This window comes from Bison bison, unplaced genomic scaffold (genome assembly GCF_000754665.1).
Source record: "Bison bison bison isolate TAMUID 2011002044 unplaced genomic scaffold, Bison_UMD1.0 scf7180017864495, whole genome shotgun sequence".
Lineage (NCBI taxonomy): Eukaryota > Metazoa > Chordata > Mammalia > Artiodactyla > Bovidae > Bison > Bison bison.
The window spans coordinates 6,653,341-6,673,612 of NW_011495054.1; the positions used below are offsets into that span (position 1 = coordinate 6,653,341).

The following is a 20,272-nucleotide window of genomic DNA, read 5'->3' on the forward strand; positions in this document are numbered from 1 at the left end:
AGACCCGGTGCAGCCAAATTTTAAGTTTATTAATGAATTAAAAGATGGTTGAGCTTACCTTGGTGTTAGACGGGCTCTCTTCCTCTGCCCTGTGCATGGGCAGCTCCTCCACCAGGCCCTCGGGGGGAGCTGGAAAGACACAGAGCAACTGTCAGCCTTTGGTGACGCTGCTCAGGAATCACTCAGAGAGGTCTGCTCGATGTGGACCGCGGGCGAGAGTCTGTGGCCGCGATCAGTTAACAAGCAAGCACTGAGAATTAGGGGCCACCCTCCTTGGTGGGCGAAGAAAGGCAAAGGAGAGGAATGGGAAAGAAATGAGAAGCAGGGTGTTCAGGCTAACAACAAAGCCAAATCCGGGTTTCTTATCTATCACGGTTCTGGGGGATGAAGCTCACATGAGTTGCAGAGCTTGTGGTCATAATACTATTAAATACACTAAAATATCTCCCTGATTTTTTTTCTAAAAAACAAGTCTTAACAATTTTTAAAAATTTTATTTATCTTTTGGCTGCAATGGGTCTTTATTACTGCACAAGGGCTTTCTCTCTAGCTGTGGCGAGCAGGGGCTACTCTCTAATTTTGGTGTGAGGGTTTTTCATTGCAGTGGCTTCTCTTGTTGCAGAGTGCAGACTGTAGGCACACGGGCTCAGCAGTTGCGGCTTGAGGGCTCTAGAGCTCAGGCTCAGTAGTTGTGGAGAACAGGCTTAGCTGCCGCATGGTGTGTGGGACCTTTCCAGATCAGGGATGGAACCCATGTCCCCTGCATTGGCAGGTGGATTCTTTACCACTAAGTCACCACGGAAGCTCTCTCCCTGATTTTTATATGGTTAGGGCCAGAGGCTGAGAAGTGACCCTAGTACTGGTAGATATCAACCTGCATTGTCTACACAGAGTCTCAGACTCTGTGGACTGACCAGGAGCATGTGGCTTCTGATGGGCATTCACACTCACATCGATGCCAAAGTCGGCTTTAAATGTACCTATAGCTGCCCTGGCATCCCTGGTGGCTCAGACGGTAATCTGCCCACAGTGTGGGAGACTCGGGTTCATTCGATCCCTGGGTTGGGAAGATCCCTGGAGAAGGGAATGGCAAAACACTCCAGTATTCTTGCCTGAAGAATTCCATGGACAGAGGAGCCTGGCAGGCTACAGTCCGTGGGGTTGCAAAGAGTCAGACACAACTCAACTTTCACTTTCATAGTTGCTCTGGGTTCTGGGACCACTGAGGCCCCTTCTGATGATGGGCGGTGTCTGTGGCCTCTGTACACTGATGCCCAGACTGTCTTGCCCTAAGACAAATGACCCCATGGTTGAGTGATAACTGAAAGTCAGCTGTTTAGCTTCTTGGCCCCACACTTGAATTCACATGTTGGCTCTTCTACATAGGAGCTCCTGAGCATGGGTCAATCATCTCTGCGCCTCTGTTTCTCTCTCTGAGAAGTGGGGATAGTGGGTCATTGCCCAGGCACAGTGGGGAGGGTTGAACGAGATAATGTACATAAACTATTCAGGGCTGATGGCACTTTTTGGGAAATGTGATGCTGGCAATTGTGATGTGTAAGTGGGACGTATCTACGGGGGAAACGTATTTTTTTTTTAGTTTATTTATTTGGCTGCTCTGGGTCTTGTTGAGGCATGCCAGGGATCAAACCTGGGTTCACTGCATTGGGAGCACGGAGTCTTAGTCACTGGATTACCAGGGAAGTCCTGGGAAACACGTGTTTTTAACTGTACACATTGCCCACACATTCACAATCACTTCACATAGATCCTCCCCACACACCCACTTCTAAAGCCCCATGTATGCAGATCCACACCCCCTCAACAGAACACAGCTATTCCCAGGGGGTGCAGAGCTACCTCCAGTCCTCATCCCCAGCAGGAAACTAGAAACAGGATAACTTTCCAGACCTAAGACCAGCAAGAAAGCCCCACCTCCCTTTTCCTCGTTGAGTGAGTAATTCTAAAACACATACCCTTTTCATTGGTTCTTGAGACCACCTGCAGATACAAATAGAAAAGAAGATACTATGAGGGTAAGACCAGGTTTTTTTTTTTTTTTTTAGGAGTTTGAATTTCCTTTCCTCACCTGCACATGTCTTTTGTTCTCTTGGTGAATCTAGAAAACCAAATGGGAAACAGCAGTTGACTCAAGGGCACCCAAAAGCAAAAGGGGCCAAACCTACTCATGCCAAAAGGTACTGACTGGCTTTTCCTAGAGGATGTGTCCCTAAGTCCGTTTTGGTTGGCAATCACAGAATCCTTGTCCAAGGAGGAGAAATGCCTGCTGGTGGAAATGCTTGTCCAGTAGGACAGATGCTGCCATTTTTGATTGCCCTCTTTTTATTTTATTTTACTGATATGTATTTGACTGCATCGGGTCTTAGTTGGAGCACTCGGGATCTTTTGTCACAGTGCACTGGACTTTCCAGTTGTGGCACACAGGCTTAGTTGCTCTGCGGCGTGTAGGATCTTAGTTCCCCAATCAGGGATTGAACCTGCAGCCCCTGCATTGAAAGGCAGCTTCCTAACCACTGGACCACCAGGGAAGTCCCTTGAATACCCCTTTGTATCAGCTGTCAGTTGGTTAGAGATCTGTGAGGGGCACCCTCCCCATCATGGAAACTGTGTAAACCATTGATAATCCAGATTTTCACAGGTGAATTCAATTGACATGAAATAAACGAACAAAGCAACATATCCATCTCAGACAAAGACAAGCGACCTTACCTTGGCGTTAGATAGGGTTTCTTCCTCTGCTCTGTCATGAGGGAGCTCCTCCAAAAGGTCCTCAGGGGAGTCTGGCAGGCGGGGGTGGGGACACAGAGTGACTGTCAGTCACTGGTGGTGTTGCTCAGGAATTGCTCGGTGAGGTTTTGTTGCCTTGGGCAAGGAGATAGGCTGCATGGATGTGGTGGGTAAAACAAGCATGACTCAGCTGCTGCTGGGCCATCTGCCTCGGTGGACAGGGAAGGCAAAGGAGAGGAGCAGAAAAGAAGTGAGACAGAGCCCTTGGCTTTTCAGCTGAAGGCAACCTGTATCATTGTGAAATATTCAATCTACAAATGGTACTAAACTCCCATGTTATGATTCAATGACAGAGTCCCATCACTCATCCTGCCCATTTTGAAGTCCAGCTAAATTGCTATATATTTTTTTTTAATGTGGACTGATTTTAAAGTCTGTTTGAAGCCTATTGAATTTGTTACAATATTGCTTTTGTTTTACATTTTGTTTTTATTTGGCTGCCAGGCATGCGGGATCTTAGCTCCTAGAGCAGGGATGGAACTCACACCTCCTGGACTGGAAGGCGAAATCTCAGCCTCTGGACTCCCAGGCAAGTGCCCGCTGCTCTATTTTTAACATCTGTCAAAACCACGCCGGCCTCTGTGAATTCACATAGGCTGCTACCACACTGATCATCTGTTGTTTAGAATTTTGTAGGTGATTACAAGCACACTTTTATTAGGGCACTGGATTGAATTCGAGACAAAATCATCTATTTTATCCATTTGACTAACATTTCATCATAAATATAATCAATTATAGAAGTTTTGAAAATACTGATATCCTACTGTTTAACCACGACTGGACTTCCCTGGTGGTCCAGTGGATAAGACTCCATGCTCCCAATGCAGGGGGTCCAGGTTCAATCCCTGGTCAGGGAACTAGATCCCACACGCTGCAACTAAGAGCTGGCACAGCCAAATGAAAAATAAAACAACTCTTCCCCCAAAAAACCTGTCCTAAATACTAACATCCATTAATTAAAAAAAAAATAACCTGACTGCACCGTTTCACGGAGAGACCTACTTCTGCTAATATTCAGCCATCAGCTAACATTAAAACATTAATATCCAGACATTGTTGACTATTACATGTACACAAACCTGAGTTGTAAATACACCTTCACTTTTCTGGTCATGGCACAAATAACTTGGCAAATTTAAATTTTCATACATGGAAAAAAAGGAATATGGCTTAATATTTTTATAGTTTTCTCTTACACACAGTATACTAAATAAACTTCTATCATTATTCTACAGTCTATTTAAAGACTGAATTTCCAAAGTACCTTCAATTGACTGGTTTGTAGGGTGCACTCTGGGGTGTGGCAGGATGCCCACTTTTCTGACCCACTGCTGGGGGTGAGTTGTGTATCTTCTTAACTGAGGAGCAAGTTTCCTTTTTGTCTCCATCAGACCAGATCCTAGGAAATGCATTCATAACAAAGAGAGCTGTTGGCATCTTGCTGGCAGAAGAGCACAGGAAAGTCAGTGATAACTTATTCACACTTTAAACCATTGATCCCCTTATCCGACCAGCTGCCTAGCAGAGCCTCCTGAATCAAAGTTAGGCTTTAAGAAGATCTTACAGTTTGGGGTGCACTTAAAACACTCAAGGGAGAGATTATGTGGGTAAATACCTTTAATTTTTTCTTTTGGCCTCACCATGTGGCATGTGGGATCTTAGTTCCCTGACCAGGGATCGAACCCACGCCCCTGCATTGAAAGCACAGAGTCTTAACCACTGGACCACCATGGAAGTCCACCAGATACCTTTATGTAGATGAGGCAATATAGGAAGGCAGCACAATATAAACTGAGAACATGGGCACTGGTTCAAATCCCTCTAGAAGCAGCATGAACCTAGGAAGATGATGGACTGACCTCTCCCCACAGTTCTCTGCACTGTTCTTAAATAGAACCTATAGTATCGTGGTATGAGGCTTAAAATGGTTAAATACAAGGAAAAATTAAGAATGGGTACTTCAGAAGTCCTCCTTAAGTGCTTGCTCAATAACTGTGCAGAAGAAAAAGCTAGAAACTGGGTAGGCTTGCCTCCAGAAAGAGGACTTGGATGGCTATAGGACAGGGAAGGGTGGATGTTTTCTTTTCATCCTGTACATGGGAAGGGTGCTTTTGCGGCTCGTGGAGAATGTATCTCAATCTTTCCCATGACTCCTATGTCAGCCCTGTGGAGGGGACAGTGCAGTGGCTGTAGCCCACATCGTGTTGTTGTTATTTAGTCATTGTGTCTGACTCTTTGTGACCCTGTAGGCTGTAGCCCGCCAGTTCTGTCTATGGGATTTCCCAGGCAAGAGTACTGGTGTGGGTTGCTAGTTCACAGCATTGAAATTTAGTGATTTTAAGTGCCTCGTCCAGAGTCATACGATGCATGATGGAACTGAGACAGGAATGTAGTTGGTTCCTTGAGGACAGAGATCCCTGAATCCCTAAGACTTCCCGATGATGCCCTATTCATGAACCAAGGGCTCCTCTCCCCCTCTTTTTCAAAATATCCTGCCCCAGGGTTTCTGCGAGGAGAGAGTTGATACCCCAGAGGAAGTCTTGGGCCAAAAGAATGGCTCAAACCCTGACCCAGCCCCCCACCTCTAGGACTTAATCCCTGACCCCAGACATGACAGATTTCTCCAAAGGAAGCCCCTCTGAAGGACCAGGGGAAGTACAACCATGTGTTCATCCTCCCCCAGCGTCTTCACGCTGTCAGCTGTCTCACGCTGAGCCTTCCCGATGACCAGGTGACCACCCCACGTAACCAGCGGTCTGTTTGACACCTAAGCTGGCTCAGAACTTAGGACATTTCAAACCAACTGTCACATGATGGCTCTGCCAAGATTTAACTTCCCTTCAATGGACCAGCCTTGGATGAGCAAGGAGTTCATACAAATTTAATTGGGAAAGTAGCCATCTAGGTTGGTACCCTGGGAATTTAATGAAGTTTGTGACCCTCAATGTCTTACTGACTTAAAATTTTTTTTTAATTTATTCATTTATTTTTGGCCATGCTGGGTCTCCACTGCTGCATGGGCTTTTCTCCAGTTGTGGTGAGGGGCTCCCCTCCAGTTGTGGTGAGGGGCTCCTCCTTGCAGTGGCTTCTCTTGCTGTGGAGCAGGCTCTGGGGCAGGCGGGCTTCAGTAGTTGTGACATGTGGGCTCTAGTGTACAGGCCCAGTATTTGTGGTGAATGGGCTTAGTTGCTCCAAGGCATGTAGTATATTCCCAGATCAGGGATCGAACCCCTGCCTCCTGCATTGGCAGGTGGATTCTTTGCTATTGAGACACCAGGGAAGTCTCTCACTGACTACTGATGTAAGCCACTGTCTGAGCAGCCTAGGCTGAGGACGGGCCCTGGCCTGCACTGGCTCTGATGGCTCACCCTCCCTGTTCATCCTTTCTCACCAGAATCCAGGCCCTGCAGGTTTCTCCTCCATTCCTAGACCTTGTAGAAGCAGAGGACAGACTCCCATCTCCTCCTCTGAGAGGGACCCATCCATAGCCCCACCCTCGAGGCCTCACCCCAGGACTATCCCTAAGGATGACACAGGCCCTTCTAACTTCTGTCACCAAATGTTTATTTCACTAATCCCAATGGCTTTGTCCCTTCTCTCCAATCATCAAGTAAGTAAGCGTAAGCATGCATGTTCAGTTGTCCCTGACTCTGCAACCCCATGGACTGTAGCCCAACAGGCTCCTCTGTCCATGGGACTCTCCAGGCAAGAATACTGGAGTGGGTTGCCATTTCCTTCTCCAGGGGATCTTCCCGACACATAGATCAAACCAGTGTCTCCTGCGTGTCCTGAATTGGAAGGTGGATTCTTTACCACTGCACCACCACTCCCCAAGGCATCCTCCAAACAGCCAGTGATCCTGATGGAAATCCTGCCATTAAATCCCAATTTCTTTCTAAAAATCTCTGAATATGGGATGCCCCTGGCCATCCACTGGTTAAAACTCTGTGCTCCCAGTTTCAGGGGGCACAGGTTCAATCCATGGTGAGGCCACATTTGGCAGCCAAAAAATGAAAAACAAACAAACAACTCAAACTCTGAATCTAGACTGCCAATGATTAGTATTGGGTTTTGGCATCACCATCCAGAAGAGTTTGGCCTGTGATTGCCCTTTTCCTATAATGTCTATTGTGAAGATGGTATCAAAACTGATAAAAACAGGGTGGGGGTAGTCCCCCTAAATCTGTTCTCTTGAGGAATGTGTTGGAGATTGGCATTATTTCTGTCTTAAATATTTGTAAGTATTCAGGGGGGAAACACCAGGGCCAGAAGTTTGCTTTGTGAGAAAAATATTCTTGGCGTTTGTTTTTCATCTGATGATTGCTTTACATATTATAGAGTACATAGATATTAAGTATACGACTTGACTTCTTGTATATATAAATGTGTATATGAAAAGTGAAAGTGAACGTCTCTCAGTCGTGTCTGACTCTTTGTGATCCCATGGACTATATCATCCATGGAATTCCCTAGGCTAGAATACTGGGGTGGTAGCCTTTCCCTTCTCTAGGGAATCTTCCCAACCTAGGGGTTGAACCCAGGTCTCCCGAATTGCAGGCAGATTCTTTACCAGCTGAGCCACAAAGGAAGCCCAAGAATACTGGAGTGGGTAGCCTATCCCTTCTCCAGTGGATCTTCCTGACCCAGGAATTGAACCAGGGTCTCCTGCATTGCAGGCAGATTTTTTACCAACTGAGCTATCATGGAAGCCTCAACGTGTGTATGGCCAACATCTAAATCAATATACAGAACTTCTGAAACACGTAGACAGGATGGTTTTCACCATTTTCCAGTCAGTAACCCCCCAATAGAAACCCAGCATTCTGACTATGATCACCGTATTTTATATTTTTCTGCTTTTGACATCAAATAAATGGAAACACAAGTCTGAACTCCTTTGTGTTTGGCTGAATATTACGTCTGAATAGTATTTGAATTCATTGAGGTTGTTATGAGAGCAAGAGTTTATTTTGAATTGCTGGCTCAGTATAAAACATGGTACAAATAAGCAAAATAAGTTTAGCTCCTCTGAGTCTTGCGTACTATAACCCATGTCGTTTCCCACGGTGGTTACTCAGAATGATTCTGGAATGAATGATTTTGTACAGGCCTGCAGGTGAACATGTATATATGTATATAAGGGAGAGAAGTTAGTCCAAAGATAAATAAATAAAAACATATTGTATGAGTCCAGTTGCATGAAATGCCCAGATTAGGCAAGTCTGTAGATGCGGAACATAGTGTGTTTCATGGTGTACTGGAGATAGGGGGAGAGGAGATTAGTGTTGTACTGGAGGTAGGGGAAGAGGAGAAGGTTTGTTTCCTGTTGACTGAAAGTAAGTGTTTAGTGACAGGTTCCAAATGGTTTACTAGTTGTAGGATTTAGTTCCTGAGTCTTAACACAAACTTTTAAAGCTCACTAATCCCATGGACAGAGGAGCCTGGTGGGCTGCAGTCCATGGGGTCGCTAAGAGTCGGACACGACTGAGTGACTTCACTTTCACTTTTCACTTTCCTGCATTGGAGAAGGAAATAGCAACCCACTCCAGTGTTCTTGCCTGGAGGATCCCAGGGACGGGGGAGCCTGGTGGGCTGCCGTCTCTGGGGTCGCACAGAGTCAGACACAACTGAAGCGACTTATCAGCAGCATGCAAAAGAGAAGGTTCTTTTATACAGACCACCCCCAACCCACCAGGGACATTCTTCTGTGAAGTAGAATTGTGACTAGCGTCATCAAACAAACAAAAAAAAAAGAGGTGATTTTCAAAGTGCTTGAAGTAGATGTACTCAAACTGATGGACAGTAAAATTTGTCAAGTTGATGGTTTTAAAATTAGAATGTCGATGAAGCTAAATTTCACCCTGTCCCAGGACACAGGAGTATAAACATATTTCTGTTTGAGAAAAATGAAAAATGCAAACTTGATTAACAACAGAAAGGGACAGATGGTACAGAAGACAGCTGCTTCCCTGCAGTAAATGTAGGTGAAAATATACATTTGCAGCTGTACTTTAGATATGATATATAACTTTCTTGGAAGCCAGTCTCATCATTATTTGGCACTCCACCTTTTTTTTTTAACGTCATTGAGTGGCATGTGGGATCTTAGTTCCCTGGCCAGGGATTGCACCTGGGCCCCTACATTGGGAGCACAGAGTCTTAACCACTGGATCACCAGGAAAGTCCCTTGACATTCAACTTCTGCTGGGGTTTTTTGAAAATATAATCCCAAGTGCCCAAGTAAGAAAAAAAAAAAAGGTCTAAAAGAACATGAGGGTCATGTGTGGATTTCCTGTTTCAGGTCAACATGTGCTGAAATGAATTAAGGACAGGAGAGGGCGGAGGTGAGAGTAAAGCTGGCTGGGTCCCACTTCAGCTGAAAGGACAGGCCAACACCTGAAACAGACATACCCTTTGCTAAAAATAGTTGGATAAGATATTTCTTATTCAACTCAGGTTTTTGAAGGTCTACCACGTAGGGATCCTTTGGGGTGAAAATCACAGCCACCTGACTCGACAAATAAACGAAAGGAAAAAAATTAAAGAAAGAAGACTTCCTTGCTAGTCCAGTGATTAAAATTGTGTTTCCAAAGCAGGAAGTGTGGGTTCGATCCCTGGTCATGGAACTAAGATTCCATGGTGCAACCAGAAAATAAAAATTTTTTTTTAAAAAGAAAGAAATTTATCAGCTTAACTGACTGCAAAGTCTAGCCTAGTTGTCTGAAGCTAGATGCTAATATCATCCGGCTTCATTTTCATCTCTACAGTCATTGCAGACCTCCTTTCTTCTGTGTTGGTTTTGTCAACTGAAAAAAAAATATGTATCCACAACCTAAAAGTTGAGAGTTATGCTTCATTCAGTGGGAATATTTAGGACTTCAAGCCCCGGCGACAGCATCTCAAGTAATCCTGAGAGAACTGCTCTGAGGAGGTGAGGGAAGGAGTCAGGTTATATAGAAGTTTTACAACAAAGGGCAGGTAGTCCAAACATGAAGAGATTATTATTAATTAAAGAAAACCAGATATCCCAAGTTAAGGAATTCTGTGTTTTTCTATGTATGGAAAGATGGGAGAGTCTGGGATCACGGAAATCATTCCTTTCATTTGCCTGTCAGCTATCCTGGGCCAGTATACTGTGTTTCTCACATCCCCGGCTCCCTGGGGGTTTACCATAAGGAATGGCTGCAGCTCAATAGCTGTCAGATCTCAGGTATTCTTCTCCCTCCCCCAGTGCCCTTAGGGCTCACAAACTCATGCTGGAGGGCTGCAGTCAATCATGACTGTGACACCCTTGTTTACTTATATGCCAGGAAATATTCCATTTCTCAGTTTCATCTTCTCAGCAAATAGTAAAAGATTCCAAACTATACCTGAGTCAAGGTGTAGCTCTGCCATTTACTCTGTGCAGCACTGGGCCAAACACTTAACTAAGCTGTTTCCTCATTTATTCAGCCAACATTCCTAGAACATAATATGCTACCCTTCCAGACTCTGGGACAACAGTGAGCAATGACAAATCTCCACCCCTACAGACCTTACATCCTAGGAGGGTGGCAGGTACTCAAAGCCAACTAAAAATTGTCACTTGCCTTCTGTGTTTACATGGGTGAATTCATGAGCCACTGCAGTCAGTGACTTTCAACACACCCTGAAAGGAGTTCAGGGCAGAGCTCAGGAATGAGGCACTTTGTGCTCTGGGAAAATCTGGTCTTCAGACAGTTAAATATTTTTTAGGATACAAATCCTTGAATCTTCTTAAATCTAGAAAAGCACTAACATCATTAATAGAGACACCAGCTCCTTCTGACTAGCAGTAAACCTCTGCCAAAATGTGTGCTTGACCACACGGATCCCTCTTAATTAAAGACTTATAACTGAGCTGGACCCTGTGGGGCCTTCCCAGGACAGGCCTTCCCCATATCCTCTGCTTTAGCTCCTAAGGCTTTGACTGTGTGGATCACAATAAACTGCGGAAAATTCTAAAAGAGATGGGAATACCAGACCACCTGACCTGCCTCTTGAGAAACCTATATGCAGGTCAGGAAGCAACAGTTAGAACTGGACATGGAACAACAGACTGGTTCCAAATAGGAAAAGGAGTACGTCAAGGCTGTATATTGTCACCCTGCTTATTTAACGTCTATGCAGAGTACATCATGAGAAATGCTGGGCTGGAAGAAGCACAAGCTGGAATCAAGATTGCCAGGAGAAATATCAATAACCTCAGATATGCAGATGACACCATCCTTATGGCAGAAAGTGAAGAAGAACTAAAGCACCCTTGATGAAAGTGAAAGAGGAGAGTGAAAAAGTTGGCTTAAAGCTCAACATTCAGAAAATGAAGATCATGGCATCTGGTCCCATCACTTCATGGGAAATAGATGGGGAATCAGTGGAAATGGTGGTTTACTTTATTTTGGGGGGCTCCAAAATCACTGCAGATGGTGATTGCAGCCATGAAATTAAAAGACGCTTACTCCTTAGAAGCAAAGTTACGACCAACTTAGACAGCATATTAAAAAGCAGAGACATTACTTTGTCAACAAAGGTCCATCTAGTCAAGGCTATTGTTTTTCCAGTAGTCATGTATGGATGTGAGAGTTGGACTATAAAGAAAGCTGAGTGCAGAAGAATTGATGCTTTTGAATCGTGGTGCTGGAGAATACTCTTGGGAGTCCCTTGGACTACAAGGAGATCCAACCAGTTCATCCTAAAGGAAATCAGTCCTGGGTGTTCATTGGAAGGACTGATATTGAAGCTGAAACTCCAATATTTTGGCCACCTGATGCGAAGAGCTGACTCATTGGAAAAGGCCCTGATGTTAGGAAAGATTGAAGGCAGGAGGAGAAGGGGACGACAGAGGATGAGATGGTTGAATGGCATCACCGACTCAATGGACATGAGTTTGGGTAAACTCTGGGAGTTGCTCAGGGACAGGGAGGCCTGGCGTGCTGCGGTTCATGGGGTCGCAAAGAGTCAGACATGACTGAGAGAACTGAAGTGAACTGAAAGTGCTTAGATAATAGCATTTGATGCACACTTTCAGAATTGCACACATTTGTTTTACGGATGTGAAAACCCCCCGCCAAATGGGAAATGTTAACTTCTTGATGACCGTGAGCACATAGCCCCAGATCTCCTGGAGACTAAGGACTGATCAAATTAACCCCTGTAACACTACCCTGTTCCCTCACTATCAGCCAATCAGAGAACTGTGCATGAGCTGATCACATACCCTGCCACCCCCCTGTCCCCCGCTCCACCTCAAGCTGGCTTTTAAAAATGCTTTGCTGAACCCCTTTATACCGACTTTCCCACTACCACTTCAGAGTAGTTCTTCAGAGTTATCTAAGAGGCTGTCTCCTTGGCTATAGTCCTTACTTTGCCCCCAAATAAAACTTAACTCACAGCTGTAACATTGTGCACGTTTTTAGTCAAAATAACAAAATGTATGTTAAATGGATAGGGTAAATGGGAAGGGGTTATGAGGGGATGAGAGAGGTTAAAGAGTAGGGAGTATATATACAGGAGTGTAAAAACTCCCAGAGAAGGTGGCATTTGTAAAATAGGAATAGTGTCTTTTCTTTTTTAGGCCTATGGTGAAGATTTAATAAGAAAATACAGGGATTCGTAAAACACCTTCCAGAGGTCCAAAATGGACCTAAGAAACCTGTATGCAAGGGGGCCCACCTGGAACTCAAAGGAAGGGGGAACGTTGGTCAGGACGGAACTGTAATGGAGGTGGACATTGCCTTGACGGAACGGTGATCCTCTGAAAATTGGGCCGGGTGGAAACGTTTGTCCTGGAGGAACGTGGATCCCCGAGGAACCTTACTGAGGGCTGAAATCTGGCGAGGAAGTACAGTTACCCTGGCAACGACGCTCTCCCGGTGCGATAGAAGGTGGTAGGCGGGAGTAGACGGGACGGGGCTTCCGGCGGAAGTGGCTAGCCTTCCACTGACTGTCAGGGAAGATGCTGCGTTCAGTGTGGCAGTGGCTTTGCCTCGGACTATGCAGCCTCCTGCTGGGACAGGCGGAGGCTCCGACACCCGTGGAGCCGCCAGAGCGGAGCCGGCCGTATGCGGTGCTGCGTGGGCAGAACCTGGGTGAGTGGCCGCTGACCGGCGGTCGGGTCTGCGCTTTCGCCGCTCCGGGCAGCCGGAGCCTGGCACGCGCGGTGTGGATGGGGGGCGGGAGCGGGGGGGCCAGTGTGAGGGCAGCGGGTGCTGGTGCAAGCCCTCTCCGAAGGCCTGGGGCTCAGCGGAAGGTTTGGTCCACTGTGGGCTTGATAGGTGCAGGTTGCGTGAATGCCCTGGATAACCCAGGTCACACTCTGGGTCCCCTTCCTCCGTGACTATGTGCGCCCGAGCTAGGCAACACGGCGCATAATATACCTCACCCCCTCTGCTTTCCTAACAGGATTAGTAGTCTTAGTCCATAATGATCATTGGCATTTGTTGAGCATTTCCTATGTACAGTGTTGTACTAGGCACGTTATATACATGATTTTATTTGAGCCTCACAGTAACTTAAGGAGAAAGGTAAGGTTTACACATAAGGAAAGTGAAACTCAAAGAGGTGAAGTTATTTGCCCAAGGTTACACAGCCAGCCAGGTGGACAGACTTCCCTGGCAGTCCAGTAATTAAAACTCTGCTCTTCCACTGCAAAGGGCAGGAGTTTCAAAAATAAATAAAGGAAGTGGTGGAGGCCAGTAGGAAAACCTTAGTTTTCTGGAGCTTGAAACATCCTTTTGGGAGGATGTCATCAAAATGCACACACACATATATACATATAGAAGTACGTGACTCTGGAAGGGGCCCTGGAGCTCAAAGCTTGGCAAACTTTAAAAAGTCTTTTGTGCTGAACTTCATTGGTAGGTCTGTATATTTACAGTGCTGCCACGTGGTACTGTTTCTGGATTACCTTGACTCTCCATGAGTTCATTGTCATGTATCGACCACTTACTTTGTACCCGAGTACCTTGTACTTGCTCCATGGTTTCCATACATCATCCTGCTTAATACTTTAGAACAGGATTTCTCATCCTGGGTGCTGCTGACATGTTGGACCAGATGATTCTGTTTGAGGGGCAAGGGCAGTGTGGGGTGGGGGTGGACATACTCTTCTGAGCACACACTATCTGAGCACTCTGAGATATTTAGCAGCATCCCCAGCCTTTACCAACTACATGCCAGGAGGACACCCCACTCCCTGTTCAGAGAATCAAAATGTCTCCTGACACTTGCCTAATGTCCACTGGAGGCAGAATCCCCATGGTTGAGAATCCACTGCTGTTGTGTAGAACAGTACTATTCAAGGAGTGGTGGCAGAGCCCTGTGAAGTCTGCAGACTGTTTGTTATCTGCAAAGAGATGTCTTAGAGCACTTGAGATTATTTAGAAATCTGACAGTGTGACATTGTTGCAACATCCAAGCAACTCAAAAGCACTTCTAGGTCTCTAAATGGGAATGCTTTCTAGGTAGTGGGAGCTGCTAGTGAGTCATGCACAGTAGGGCTAGGTAGTGGCACTGGGACAGACAAGTTACAAAAACTAGTCCTTTACCACAGATTGTTTGAGAAACACTCCCCTGGACAGATCTATGCAGTGGGAATTTTTATCTCCATTTTTACAGAAGAGGAAACAGACAGATTGTGTAACTTCTGTAAAGTCACGTAGCCTGTAAGTGTAGATGGGAACCCAGACAGTCTAAACCCCAAACCATGTGTTCTTGACTGCTGTGCTGTGTTGCCTGTCTTGGTGATAATAACGGCTCTCATTTATCATGTGCTTATTATCTGTCCGGCACTGTGTTAAGTGCTTTTCATAGAAAATATGAAAAAATTTTTGAGATCTAAAATGCAGTTTATTTGAGTAAGACACAGTTGACAGTAAAAAAAAAAAATCATGATGTGGAGGTGCTTTTAAATTTTCTAGTATTTTGGTTGGTTGATAAACAAATACACATAAGTATTCCAAATAAGAGTTGGAACTGCCAGGGATATTGTAGAAAAAACGTTCACATTCAGTGGAAAGCTGGACCAGATGTCCTTTGAGAGCCTTTCAAGGCTAAGATTTTAGAAATCTTTTAGAATATGTTGGCCACTTTTAATATTATATTTAAAACAATAGATTCCATGTGACAGTGTTAACTCAAGCTAAAAAACAAACAAACAAAAAAAGAGCAGTATTAGAATAGTTCCAAAACAGTACAAAAACATTTCACTGGAAATTCGCTGTTTAAATGACATTCATCTTTAGCCCTCAAGAAACTCACTCTTGTGAGATGGGTTTCATTTGCCCCATGTTACAGGGTAGAAACGAGGCTTGAAAAGAGGAAGTGACCATAAGGAAGGCCCTAAGTAGCCTTAAGGGCTTCCCAGGTGGCTCAGTGGTAAAGAATCCACCTGCTAATGCAAGACATGGGTTCGATCCCTGGGTCAGGAAGATCCCCTTGGGATGGAAATGCCAACCCACCCCAGTATTCTTCCCTGGGAAATGCCATGGAAAGATGAACCTGGCAGGCTACAGTCCATGGCGTCACAGAAGAGTCAGACACGACTTAGCGACTAAACAATGCCACCACCAAGCGGTCTTAAAGTTCTCCCAGGTCCTGGGAAATGAAGAGTGGCAGGTGTATCCAGGCCCCAAAGGTTAGCTATCCCAACAGATTATTGTGCACCTGACAACTTGGGGTTTAAGCTCTTCTTTTTTCTTTTTTAAAGAAGACTTACATTCTCCAATTCTAGTCCCCTGCATTTCTGCTAGGAGGTTTGGTTTTGTTTAGAGCCTTTTCAAAAATAGGTTGGGAGGGGTGGGGGACATTGGTTTAAATGGAATAAGACAACTTTAGGTCCAATTATAGACAGAGCGTTAGAAACTCATGGCATTCAGAACTTTGAAAATGAGGGCAGGTGTTTAGGTAATGAGGCCTATTTTGAGATAGGTTTTGTTTAACAGAGACCCTTAAACTTCCCTCTGGCCTCTTGCAGTTTTGACCCACTGTCTTTGTCACCTTCTTCATCCTCCCTCCCTCCCTCTCCAGTGAAAGGTGATCTCTCTGTACAGCCAGTTTTTAAATAATAGCTCGGTTCAGTGAGTGTGTGGGTGGGGTAGATAAGATACCCTAAATTACTCATTTAAATAAAACTTTGGTCAAATCTTATTGTTTTTTTCAGAGGAACAGTAAGTTATCAGTCTGGAGACCAAGCATGGTTAGGCCCCAGGTAGAACCCAGGTTACTTACCAACACATACACGTACATTTACTTATTAAGGTAACTTCATTTTGGGCTCCCTCCAAGGTTTCTGGGACAGACACACAAAGAGGGCTGCACATCACTTCTGGCAGGTTGCTAGTTAGGTTAAATCCCACGTCCTTATATCTAGTCTTGCACTGGTGGAGGGGGCGGGGCGGGTAACAATAGGTTCCATTTCTCACCTAAGCAACTTAGAAAATTTCGATGTGAAATTCACTGTCAGAAACCTAACAGATTTATGAAGTTGTTTCATTGCTTCTTTGACCAGAAAGCCCTTGTCAAGATGCCCCAAGAGACTGAAACACGTCATTCTTATTGACTCTCCAATCTTTATGAATGGCTTTAAAAACAGCTGGGCTCCCTGCTTCTGTTCTTGTACCCCTGTAATGGGATGGTTCTCCACACAGCAGCCAGAGGGATCTTTTTTCTAACTAAATCAGATCATGTCCCTCTTTGCCCATAAGTGAAGTGAAAGTCGCTCAGTCCTGTCTGACTCTTTGCAACCCCACAGACTGTACAGTCCATGGGATTCTCCAGGCCAGAATACTGGAGTGGGTAGCCTATTCCTTCTCCAGGGTATCTTCCTGACCCAGGAATCGAACCGGTGTCTCCTGCATTGCAGGCGGATTCTTTACCAATTGAGCTATCAGGAAAGTCCCATAATCCACTCTTTAAGCTTCCTAGTCTGCACTGCCCTGCGTGAGCTGGCTCCTCGCTTCCTGCCCAGCTGCCTTTCTTCCTTCGCTCCTTCCTCCTGGCCACTTTGGCCTCCTTCCTGTTCCTTGGCTTTCTGGCTTGTTCTGGCCTAAGGGGCTTTCATTTGTGGATCCTCTGCCTGCAGATCTTCACACCTCTTCCATTAAGGCCCCAGTTTGTGTGTTTCCTCCTCACTGGCTTCCTCCACCACCCCTCCCCCATCACCCTCACATTCCCGTTTTCCTCGCAGCACGTAAAGCTACATTCTCTCCCCACGTGCACAGAGACAGCCCCAGAGAGGTCTGTCGTGGCTGGTTTCCCAACACCCGGCATGGTGCCTGGTACCGAGTGGCATTGGGCACATGGCTGTCAGCAGACGACTTGGAGAACTTGAGCTGCCCTTGGGCGGTAACCTGTTTTCCTTTTGCAGTGTTGATGGGAACCATCTTCAGCCTCCTGCTGGTGACCATGATCCTCATGGCATTCTGCGTCTACAAGCCCATTCGGCGCCGGTGACAGCTGAGCAAGCAAGTCCTTCCGTGAGCATCTGGGAACGGAATAAGTTGTGTTGCATGCGGGTCAGTGGAGAAGCTGGAATCAGAACTTCACTGCTTGGAAATGATCTTTGGTCTGGACAGTTGGTAAATTCTGAACAATTTAGAAAAAACATCTAGCCATTGTCTTATCCTAATGCTGGAAGGCAAGCATTGGGCCACTGAGTCTGCTTCTCAGTGTTTCTTCTTATATCTGGCTGTGCTTGTTAAGAGTAAGACCTGAAGTTCCAGGGTTCAGCGTAAAGATGGAGTGCTCACGAGAAAGAAAACATAACTTTATGAGTGGTGAAAAAACCACCCTGGATAGGAAAATGTATGTTTGAAACTGTTAAGAGAAGGAAGACTTGACCTGTTGACATTCCCTACTTAAGAATCATTTGGTCACAATGGGATAAGAATAACAAATGATTTTAATTATCCAGAGGTGGCCTCGATGCCCTGTTTGCAAAGCAGTGTCCACTGTAGGGAACGTAGGCGGTACCCACCCCCCTCCACCCCACTCCTCATGCTGCATAGAGCTCTGTGCTCAGATGCCTCCACTGAAGTCGGGGTTGCCAGGTAGGCCTGTGACCATGGACACTCTTGGGCTGGGAGGCTCTGGGGGCGGCCGGAAGTATAGCAATTGGCCCATCTCAAACACGTTGACTTCCTTGTCCTGCAGTTAAGTCTTTCCAGCCTGTGGCCTGGAAGTCAGGGCAGCTTTTCTGATTCTCACAGGCGCTCTTTTCTGCCCTGGGTGGGCAGGGCGTGGGGCGCGGCAGATGTGTGCATTCACTGTCAAGGCCAAGGGGCACGTATTTGTGTGTTTACACAATTTAATTTCAGCTTTGAAAATGCTGCTATTCATTTGCACTGTTGGTGAACTGGAACATCCCCCCGTGAAAATGATACTTTCATTCTTAACAGTATTTATTTTAAGGGTGCTAGGCTTATCTTACTAAATTAAAATGCTTATCTTGTTTTGTGCTCCATTCTAGCACAGCACTGATTTTTTTTTTTTTTTTAAACAACCTGAACTAAATGTGAAATAACTGAAGTGGGATACTGTAACTGACCTAACGATTTTGTGTGTAACCCTGGACTGAGCCGCTGACATGTCCACTGTTCTGTGCTTCTGTGCAAAATGTCCATTAAAACTAAAGTAACATCTTATGTGATGTTTTATCCTAGTCATTATTTCACAAGCATTTAAAATGCAGGTGTGTGTGTGTGTTGGAATCTGATTTAATCTCTTAAGGAGGCACTGTGAAGTAGAGCTCTAAGCTACTCAGAAAACTGAGCCCTAAGTAATCTCTCAAGCTGGGCCAGGGGCCAGAAGACCTGGATTCCTGTTCCGGCTCCAGTTACAAACAGGCTTAACTTCTCTTAGAGCCTCAGTTTTCTTATCTATAAACCAGTGATATACACACTTTATCTTTCTTTATTCTAGTGAGGATCAGGTGATGTGAAAACTAACACAAATGGAAGTGGGATCACCACCGCTGGCCTGTGACTGGAGGGCGGAGTGGTGGGGATTCTGAGGGGCAGGGACAGTCACATCACAGGAGCCCACATCCTTGCCTCATCTGGGATGCCGTGTTGTGTTATCTGCCTAAACACTTATTGCCATTTTTAGCATTTTAAAAGGAAAGAGTAAAAACTTATCAGACCCATAAACCTTGTGCCCGGCCTTTTGCCCTGTAATCGCCAGCCAAGTAAACCAATCATGTTTGGTTTTCTGAAACAAACTGGCCATAGTCATTCTACATACACATGGAAAACCCAGCCTGCGTGTTCATCCCCCTGTTACCATCTGTTCAGTATGAGAGAAAGTAGTAAAGGTGAAAGAAAGTATCAATTCTGGAAGCAAGAGAGAAATAAACTGAAAGCTTCTATGCCCAGATGCTGTTTTCAAGTGGAATTATTCTCCTGGCCTTCCGCTTCAGGGGTGCAGGGGACAGGGGTCAAACCCTAGGTTCCCTAAGCTGAACTCTACTCAGGTTACTTGCCACACCCCCCAGCAAACACATTAGACTAATATACACAAAAATGGGTTATTTTAGCAAACACTGACCTTAACATCCTCTAAAGTTGAGAGTAAGAAGTTTGCAGGTTGTTGCTTGAGATTACAGGGGCTTGGAGTCGTCTCAGTGGATCACACATTTTTCCCTTGCAGGATCTCAATCGTAAATCCACACTCATTTCTAGACATGGGTCTCAGTTCAGTTCAGTTGCTCAGTTGTGTCTAACTCTGAGACCCCGTGGATTGCAGCACGTGAGGCCTCCCTGTCCAACACCAACTCCCGGAGCTTACTCAAACTCATGTCTACCGAGTCGGTGATGCTATCCAACTATCTCATCTTCTGTCATCCCCTTCTCCCACCTTCAGTCTTTCCCAGCATCAGGGTCTTTTCCAAGGAATCAGTTCTTTGCATCAGGTGGCCAAAGTACTGGAGTTTCAGCATCAGCATCAGTCCTTCCAATGAATATTCAAGACTGATTTCCTTTAGGATGAACTGGTTGGATCTCCTTGCTGTCCAAGGGACTCTCAAAGAGTATTCTCCAGCACCACGATTCAAAAGCATCAATTCCTTGGCACTCAGCTTTCTTTATAGTCCAACTCTCACATCCACACATGACTACTGACTGGAAAAACCATAGCCTTGACTAGATGGACCTTTGTTGGTAAAGTAATATCACTGCTTTTTAATATGCTGTCTAGATTGGTCATAACTTTTCTTCCAAGGAGCAAGCATCTTTTAATTTCATGGCTGCAGTCACCATCTGCAGTGATTTTGAAGCCCAAGAAAAGAAAGTCTGTCACTGTTTCCATTGTTTCCCCATCTATTTGCCATGAAGTGTTAGGACCAGATGCCATGATCTTAGTTTTCTGAATGTTGTGTTTTAACCAACTTTTTCACTCTTCTCTTTCACTTTCAAGAGGCTCTTTAGTTCCTCTTCACTTTCTGCCCTGT

General features: G+C 45.4%; 1 long non-coding RNA gene across 1 annotated transcript; it reads left to right on the top strand.

The window, feature by feature from the left end:
- The first annotated feature begins 12,583 nt into the window (after window positions 1-12,583).
- Window positions 12,584-18,470, top strand: LOC104980070. The gene is made up of 2 exons (XR_824218.1): window positions 12,584-12,917; window positions 17,195-18,470. It is a non-coding gene; the product is annotated as an uncharacterized LOC104980070 (long non-coding RNA).
- The last annotated feature ends 1,802 nt before the right edge of the window (window positions 18,471-20,272 follow it).